The sequence below is a fragment of the Hipposideros armiger genome, unplaced genomic scaffold, assembly GCF_001890085.2.
Source record: "Hipposideros armiger isolate ML-2016 unplaced genomic scaffold, ASM189008v1 scaffold_228, whole genome shotgun sequence".
NCBI classification, from domain to species: domain Eukaryota; kingdom Metazoa; phylum Chordata; class Mammalia; order Chiroptera; family Hipposideridae; genus Hipposideros; species Hipposideros armiger.
In genome coordinates, this window is record NW_017731578.1 from 1,599,210 (window position 1) to 1,608,372 (window position 9,163).

The 9,163-nt window shown below is 47.3% G+C and overlaps 1 protein-coding gene across 2 annotated transcripts in view; it reads left to right on the plus strand.

The window, feature by feature from the left end:
- Positions 1-9,048: 9,048 nt before the first annotated feature.
- PPFIA1 (PPFI scaffold protein A1) overlaps positions 9,049-9,163 on the plus strand; it is an 88,613-nt gene continuing 88,498 nt past the window's right edge. For both annotated transcript variants that reach the window (XM_019654713.1, XM_019654714.1), the window contains exon 1: positions 9,049-9,163. This exon is cut by the window's right edge and continues 125 nt beyond it. The gene's annotated coding sequence lies outside the window, so the exon portion shown is untranslated.

Below are 9,163 nucleotides of genomic sequence, written 5' to 3' on the forward strand. Positions count from 1 at the left end.
TTTGATCTACACTCACGTGCTGCTATTTCAAGAAGTGACTTGTCATAAGCATCGATGTGAGAAAACCTGTAAAGCACAAGAGAACCACAGGTTCCTCCCTGAATATGGTATGAATAGCATTAGACAATTAGAGGAAGACAAGGACCAGGGTGAAGGAATCTGTGCTGCCAGCTACACAAAAAGGCCCCCTGTCACTGACAGCTCGCAGCTCCCCCGATGTGGCATGAGGACATGGGCATGGTAGTGAAAATATAACTTAAGACGGAGATGGAAGAGTCGACTCCCAGGTCCAGTGTCTTCAGATTCGTTTCTAAAACAAGTCTCTCCGTGAGGCAAGATGCATTCTGCGATCCTTGAGCGCGCCCGGCCATCCCAGCTTAAGCCAGTCACACCTTGGAAATGGACATGTGACAGATGAGCAGCTAACACTGTATTTGCACCACTGACAGCCAAGCACACTGCTGGGGCAGGCTGCACGGGCTGCACCTCGTCCTTCAACTTCATAGGTTGGAGCCCTGACCCCCAGGACCTGAGAATGTGGCTGTGTTTGGAGATCGGGGTTTTAAAGGGGTGATTAGGATAAAATGAGGTCACTGGGGTGGGCGCTGATCCAATAGAACTGGGGTCCTCATAAGAAGAGGAGATCAGGACACAGACACGCACAGAGGGACAGCAATGTGGGGACACAGGGAGAAGACGGCCATCTACACAACAAGGAGAGAGGCCTCAGAACCAGCCCTGCTGACACCTGGGTCTCAAACTGCAGCCTCCAGGACTGGGGACAGTGAGTGTCTGTGGTTTAAACCACCCCCCCACCCCCCACCGCTCATCTGTGGGGCTTTGTTCAGCAGCCCCAACAGATTAATACACATGCCAAACTCAAACAAAAGTTTTTCAGCTTTCTCAGGTTTTTTACATGAAATGCTAAAACTTTGATTCCGCATTAACTTTGTGTTGGCAGCGAAAGTTGATAACCAGACTCTCCAAGACAAAGATCCAAAATGCACATAAGAGCTTCTAGCTTGACAAATGGATTTGCCAGTTAATCCCCTCTGAGTGTGCGTCCGTCCACCTCTCTCTGGCTTCTCCGGGAGAAGCCCAGTTCCTTTCCCATAAAACTGGGCAGCAGGAGGGCTGAGAGGAGCTGGTGGCCATGGGCGGCCTCACCTCTACCTCTCAACTTAGGGGGTCCAGTTGATGTGAGCCCATCGGAAGATGGCTGCTATGAGTCACCAGCAACGGCTTAGGCTGCAGCCCCTGCTGCAGTGGGTTGCCAGGGGCTACCGTGTGTAGCCAGCAGCCAGCGTGAGCAGTCAGCAGCCGCCGTGAGAGGCCATCCAGAAGCCGGCGACTGATCTGCCTCACTCGGGAAGAGCGCAATGATGGTGCCAACTTGGACCAGTGAAGCAACGTCCTCCACAACTAGACTGAAGAACAAGAGGACAGCAACTTGTCTGTTCCCCTTCCCCCAATTCCCCAGCACTGTTCCCACCCCCTAATTCCCCAATAAAAATCTTAAAAATAGAAAATAGGTAATGTTTATTGTATAAATGTATGAAAATTGCAACACCTAACAGTGGTCATATCATCTGTAAAAGTTAAAGTGATTTGAAGAATGAGCCAGGAGGAAAGAAAAGGGCTTTCGAAGTTGTACGACCATTGTCCGCTTGCCGAAGGTCATTGAACTAAACGCACTCAAACAACACACTCGTTTACTGTTCTGCTTAAAAAGCCCGATGGGGGTGGGTAGGTGCCGCACCGGCTGGCACAGCCTCTCAGTGTGACCTTCCTTCCTCAGTATGTCAGCAATCAGTTCCCAAGATCCTAACAGATATTTTTTATCTTCGGGACGTGGGGATGAGAAATCAGAATACCCCCAAACCCTAATTATTCCATTTTTTTCAAAACACTGTGTTTACATGCTTTTAAATAATAGGTGACCATAAGAAGCAGGTTCAGAGGTTCTCTGTAAAAAGTAATGTAAACTCATGGCTTCTTTTTATAAATCAATATATTTTGACAATATTCCACATTTTAATAACATGAGAAAGTGACCTCTGTCTGACATAGACACTCGATAATAGAAAACATTAAAAGAGGGGATTAACAAAAATAAATACCAAATAAAATCATTTAAAAAATTAAAGATAATTTCACAAATATACAATATTTAAAACATTGATCGCCCTATCCAATAATCTCACACTTTGTTTCATGTCAAATATTCCAGATGTAGAAAAACGTCTTTCATTTGGCACTGATGTTGGTCACGTTTTTAGGAGTCTGTCCAAAGCAATTTTGAGCTGGGCAACAAGTTGCTTTTTTGTCATTGTGGAAAAAATATGTATAACATGAAATTTACCATCTTAACCATTGTAAATGTACAGCTCAGTAGCATCAAGCACATTCACAGCGCTGTGCAACCATTATCACCGTCCATCTCTAGAACTTTTCCATCTTCCCAAACTGAAACTGTCCCCATGAACACTCCCCACCCACNCACCCCACCCCCGCCCCCATCCTACTTCCTGTCTCTGTGAATTTATATATTTTGGGACCCCCCGATGAGTGGCACTTGTCCTTCTGTGGCTGGCTTATTTCACTCAGCATAATGTCCTCAAGGTTTATCCATGAGGTTACTTTTTCAATGATGAAACTATTTTATCTGCTTCCCCCAAAAACTGTAGCCTACAGTGGCTGTTCAAACACTGGAAAATGCGGGCAAGTATTATTGAGTGGGATTCAAATGGTGTAACATTTAGATCTCTTAGCAACCTTAATAGCTCTGCTCAGAATCACGCATTGAAGTGGCCAGTTTAAGTACTTCCTTTGCTTATTCCTTAGAACACCACTCATAGGGTTTGTATGAAGCATATTGTGTGGATAAGCTCATTAATATTTATTTGACTTGCAAGGATGACTCACCATTGGCAGAGCAAGGCCAAGAACAAGCACTTACAACCAGCCGCATGCAGCCACACGCCGCCCCTTGGCAGCGGTTCTGTCCCACGTGCTTCCGTCCCATTCCCGAAATGTCAACCTTACCCTTCAACTGCACGTGACAGCGTTTCCTGCCCTTACTTTGGATTTGATCGGTGGATTCCCTCCAACCAGTAAGCGCTTCTATTGATTGGTAAGTTTAAACCTCCAAAGAGAATTATAATAATCCTTTCTCTCTTTTTCTCGATTTCTTGACCGATTTCTCTTGCTCTTTGGGGTTGGGAAGAAAACCGTAACTTTTCTGAGACACGGCGGGAAGGAATTTCTGCCTGGAAACATGATGTCTCTCTTTGTGGCTTCAAGACGACTGTCACAGCTCCCAGCCACACATCTTCGAGGGCAGGCTGCAAATAGGAGTAAAAGGCCGGGGGCCACAGGGCTTTCTCCCATACTCGCTCTCTCCTGTCAGAGGAAAACCCCAGAAGACCCTGCACACTGTCCCTTATGTGGCATTACTGCGAACAGGGCCTCAGGCCCTCTCTTAGCCTATCAGGGGCAAAGGTGTACGCGATGCCAGCTAACTCAGACCAATCCCAATTCTCTCCAGGGGGGGTTGGCAAGGCCCGAATGAAGGGATGTCTGCGGGTGACAATAGCAATCTCTCACACTACACAGCCGTTCTGCACCCACTTAGCCCTCACAGCCAGTGTATGAGGCGTACAATCATCCTCACTTTAGGAATGAGGAAACTGAGGCCCAGAGAGGTGAACCAACTTACCTAAGAGTACACAGCCTCAGCCAAAAGGAGCAGAGCCAGGATTTGAAGCAGGCCACCCAGCTTTGGAGTCTACCTTCATAACTACTGTGTGAAAGTGACTTTCAAAGAGGGAAATGGTGACCGGACCATAGGGGTGGGGTGCCAGGGCTGTCCCCTTTCATTTGAACGTCCCAGAGCGGTAGTTAGTGTTTGTTATCCTCACCTGAGAGATGAGGAGATTGAGGCTTAGTATGGTCTCCGTACCTTGCCTGAAGTCAAGGTTAAGGGAAGAACTGGGGCTCGGCCCAGCGTGCAGAGAATTTGAACTGCTTGTGGGTTCTTCTCCCCACAATAGCTGGGCATTTTTATTAGCTCGCCCCATTTGATGAACGCAATGAAATAGTCCAGAGAAGCAAGTTTCAGGAAGCTCACGACTTGCTTTTGAGACATAATTCTATACGTGAAAGGGACAGAAATCGTCACCCCTATGTGGGAGGCTGTGAGATGCTCTCGGAGCTGGTGACTGGCACTGCGCTGGGACAACGGGGTGGCTGGGAGGCAGCACAGGCCCTCGGTGGGCATCAGCGGACAGTACCTTGGTGGCCCGGCATGGGTCAAGGGGTTTCGTCCCCAGCTTTGGGGGTCTGAGGACACCTTTCGACGTAGCATCAGGAACCCTGGCTCTGGAGCCAGTCTTAGGTTCAAGCCTTAGCTTCCACCAAACCACAGGCTGTGGGGTGCTGGGCAGACTAGCTCACCTCTCCACGTCTCAGTGTTATCCACAAAAGGATGTGGGATTGAGTGTGGTTATATGGGTAAGGGCTTTTGTGTAAAATGCTCTGCAAATATGATTTTCTCACTCATGTTCTCAGGGATTGACACACACCAAGCACGCTCCCAAGCACGCTTATTGATGGGCCAAAATTTCAGGTAACTGGTTGACCATGAGACATAGAACTGCCTTGGAAACCGGAATACTCAGGCTGATGACCTCCCCTGCTTAGTGGCCACTCAGACCTCAGTTTCCTCATCTGCAAAATGGAAAGATACAGGAACCCAGGTGGGAAATTATTTTGAGAATTAAATGAGATGAACAAGTAAAATGGTAGCTCTATTTCTTTCCCTTTCTCCTCATTTACCGGCCCCCCTGCCTTAACAGGGGTACATGGCAAACCCAAGCGGAGTGGACTCAGAAACCAAGAGCCCCCAGTTCACGCAAGGCTCCAGTCCCATCTCTACCCCAAACCATCTGGGTGCCTGTGGGAAAATCCCTTTTGTCTCTCTTCCTCCTAAAGGGAGGGCCACATCTCCCACCACCCCACCCCTGCATAGCTCTCCCTGCTCAGAACTGTCACGTTCTGAGCATTGTCACGCCACCATCATTAGGTTGCTTGCATGTTCTAGATAGACTCGAGACACACCCAGATCTCTATGAGACACACTCTGATCTCACAGGAACCCTCCTCTGTGGGTTGTCTACATCTCTAGATAGGAGAGGTGGCCTGGGTCATTGACCAAGGTTGACTACTAACTATGTCATCCAGGGCTGAGGCTGGCAGCACATTTGTGAAGACACAACCCTGGGCGTAGTAATAAACGCTCTACCCCTTCCCACCCATATTACCTTATTTTTGTATTGAAACTTTAACGGAAGAATTGCAGCCCAGACATTTTCCATTCCTTGTCTTCCTTTCCGTTCATTGTCTTCCTGACCGAAGCTTATAAGAATGCCGCCCAATCTCTGCAATGTTGTTCAGATAAATACTTCTGGGAGACAGTTTAGCTGGGTGGTATAGGTAACTACACCTAAAAGTCATTTTAGCTTCCTGAACAATTCTCCATGGTTTGTTCTTGCGTAGGTTTTATTAAAGTACCACTTGTGGGCTTTTTTCCCCCTAATAATAAAAACAATGCACATTCACCATAAAGTATCTGGAAAGTACAGAGTAGCACAAACAGGGACATGAAAACTACCCATGGTCCCACTCAAAGACAACCAGTGCCAACATTCTGATGTATTTCTTTCCAGGAACATATATGTATATGTTTCTATAGAGAAATATAAAACACTAGTTACATACAGTAACAATATCATCACATATGGACGTGTATGTTTTTCTTTTACAAATTTGAGACTTAAAATTTAATTACACTTCAAAAATATATTTCACTTCATGTATAACTCATTTTCTGAAAATTCATTATTTTGATTAATAGCAGTCTAGAGTTTTTCATGCACAAGGTAAATTTTTCATAATACGTGCTTCATCTAAACACAGACTACTTTTTTTTTAATTTGGGCTCATTGTATACGAGGAGGTGTGATCAAACGATACGGTGAATGTTTAAATAAAAAAATTTATTACAGTAAAAGACACATTGCCATTAATCCCCCTCAAAATACTCCCCCTCGCTTTGAATACACTTATTCCATCGTTCTTGCCACTGTCTGAAGCAGTTCTGGAAGTCCTCTTTCGTGAGTGTCTTTAGTTGCGCTGTCGTGGCTGCCTCAATGTTCTGAATCAATACAAAATGTTTACCTTTCATGGTCATTTTGACTTTGGGGAAGAGCCAGAAGTCGCTTGGTGCCAGATCCGGTGAATAAGGTGGATGAGGACACACTGTGATGTTTTTATTTGACAGAAATTGCTGTACCAGAAGTGATGTGTGACACGAAGTCTTTCCGTTGTGATAAAAAAATATGGTGAATGTTGTGCCAAGTGCCATCCAATGGAAAGGCAGGGATCTTTAATACGGAAGTGGTGCTGAACCTTAGGAACAGTATGTGAAAAGTTTCAGTTTGTTCGGTACAGTCAGTCGGGTATGAGCTACGGTTGAGAGGTGTGTTTTAAAGTGTGCTGCAAATCATCCTCCATCATGACAATGCTCTGTCACACCTCATTTCTGGTATATGGCAATTTCTGTCAAATAAAAACATTACAGTGTGTCCTTATCCACCTTATTTACCGGATCTGGCACCATGCGACTTCTGGCTCTTCCCCAAAGTCAAAATGACCATGAAAGGTAAACGTTTGAATCAATTCAGAACACTGAGTAGCCACAACAGTGCAACTAAAGACACTCACGAAAGAGGACTTCCAGAACTGCTTCAGACAGTGGCAAGAAGGATGGGATAAGTGTGTTTGAAGTGAGGGGGAGTATTTTGAGAGGGATTAATGGTAATGTGTCTTTTACTGTAATAATTTTTAAAAATTTAAACATTCACTGTATTGTTTGATCACACCTTGTATATTTGTTTGTAACTGTTTTTAAAAAGATTTTTACTCCCCATTTTTAAAAAGTAGGGCACACTTTACATATGAAGGTAGAATTCTGTGAGTTTCCACAAATGCATATAGTCTTGTAACTACCACCACAATCATGACACAGAATTTTGCCTGTCATTAGCTAGTTATCTAAAATATAACTGTGAATGTCACGAAGTTTTCTGTCATTTGGAAGTGCAATGATTTAACCAATCTCTTTTTTGTTGGCCATTTAAGTTGTTTACCATTTTCCTCTTACTGATTTTGCAATGGGGGGAGGTGGGGGAAGGAATTGAATGAATGGATGAATGAAAATAAGTGAAATCTGGGCTCTCATTACCCTGGAGCTATACCAAACGGGCTTCTCCCTTCCCTGCTGGGGAAACTGCTCATCCTTCGAGAGTTAGCTGAGATGTTTTCTCCTCTGTGAAGCCCCGGTGATGCCAGCTGGAGAGTTGGTTCCTCCTTCTTCTGTGGCCCCACAGCACCGGTCACACACTGTTTATAGGACAAACATTGCAATAGTGTTTCTCTTCTCCCCTCCAGGCTGTGAACTTGGGGGGGGGAAGTGATGCCTTAACTCTGTGCTCCTCAAACCAAACCTAGGCCATGCCTGGCTCATAGTGCCCTACAAACATTCAGATATAAGTGAACATTCTGCCCTGTTGAGCTAAATTTTGGTATTTTGTCGATCTCTTAGGAGACAGGTACTATATGAGCATCGCGAGAATATGAGCTGGATAAATTAAGTTGGTACATGTTTGCAGAGATGGAAACTTTCTTCTGTTTCAGACCTTGGGTCAGGGGTGCAAATTCATATTTATGTGTAGTCACTCAATAAATACTTGAGTGAATGAATGCATGAATGAAAAAGAGGTGTGGTTCTGGACCCTGGGAGATGAGAAAGCCAACTAGAGGTAGCACCTGGTCTTGCTGAGCTCACAAGGGAGAATCAAAGGTTCCAAAGGGTTCACCCACCCTTCCAAGCAGTCTTTCCTTAAACTTGATTAGTTCAGCGTTTCCTGGCTGCCTTACCACGGACAGCCGGACAGTGGCCCGTGGTTCCTGGCAACAATGTCCTGACTGTTTGGTTTGCAAAACGTTTGTACTATGGAAGCCAAATCCTGAGGGGGGAGCACCTGTTTTTATTTATTAAACGTGTATTTATTAATCTCTGTATCTGTGGGATCTAGCACAGGACTTGGCACAACATAGCTGGTGTTTTTTAAAGTTTGCATAAGGATAAGTATGAATATGTACAAAAATGTTTGGGACGGCTAAAAATGACCACCATTCCGTAGAGTGCCTCCCCAGCCAGGTTCTCAAGTAGTTGCTCTTTGCATATGTTCCATTTCTTCTACCAGCCCTGGGTTGGTCCGGTATCATTTTCCCATCCCAGAGATGAGGCGAATCCCAGACGAATTCCCCTCAGTTGCCCAAGCGCACACTGCAGGAAGTATCTGCGGGGAGTTGAACCAGGTGTGCCTGGCTCCAAAGCCTGCCTTCTCGACACTGAGCACAGGGTCCCCAACATCAAACGCTGCCCATCTCTGCCAACCCAGCAGGTAAAGCTCAGCCAATGGGTCTTGCGTAGAAAGCGCGTCCTTCCGAGCCCTGTAAGGGTCAGTTCCCAGGAGGCTCTGGAGGTGACAAGGCGGGCTCCAACCTGCGGGCAGCAGGTGATTTCCGCCCGGGCGTGCTCTCCCGCAAGGTGTGTAGACGTGACGTTGGGCAGGTGTCTGGCTCAGAAACTGATGCACAGTAGACGCTCATTAACGGCTTTGGCGTCCCCGCGCCGCAGCAGGAGAGGTTGGGGCAGCCTAGAGGTGGCAGATGCTGACGGGACACGAGGACCATAGCCCGAAGCCACTGCTGTGCCGAGGCGACCCCATATAGGCGGGGTCCGGAGGGGCGGGGCTCCGGTAGCGCCCAGCCAATCGGCACCCGGAAGGTGCAGCCCACCCACCTGAGGAGGCGGCGCTTGCGCAGTCGGCAGCCCCAGCTCTACCCCGACGCGCCTCCTGGGGGGCGGGGCGGATCGGCGGCGCTCGGCGCTGACGCTACGCCGTCGCGCCCGACGTCGGGCACGTTGACGCCGGCGACGCGCAGCCGGGCCCGCTCCTCCTGCGCTCCGCCAGTGTCCGGCCGCGGGCCGGCCTTAGTGACTGGGGGCAGCGGGCCCGGGGCCGCGGGCGCGGGG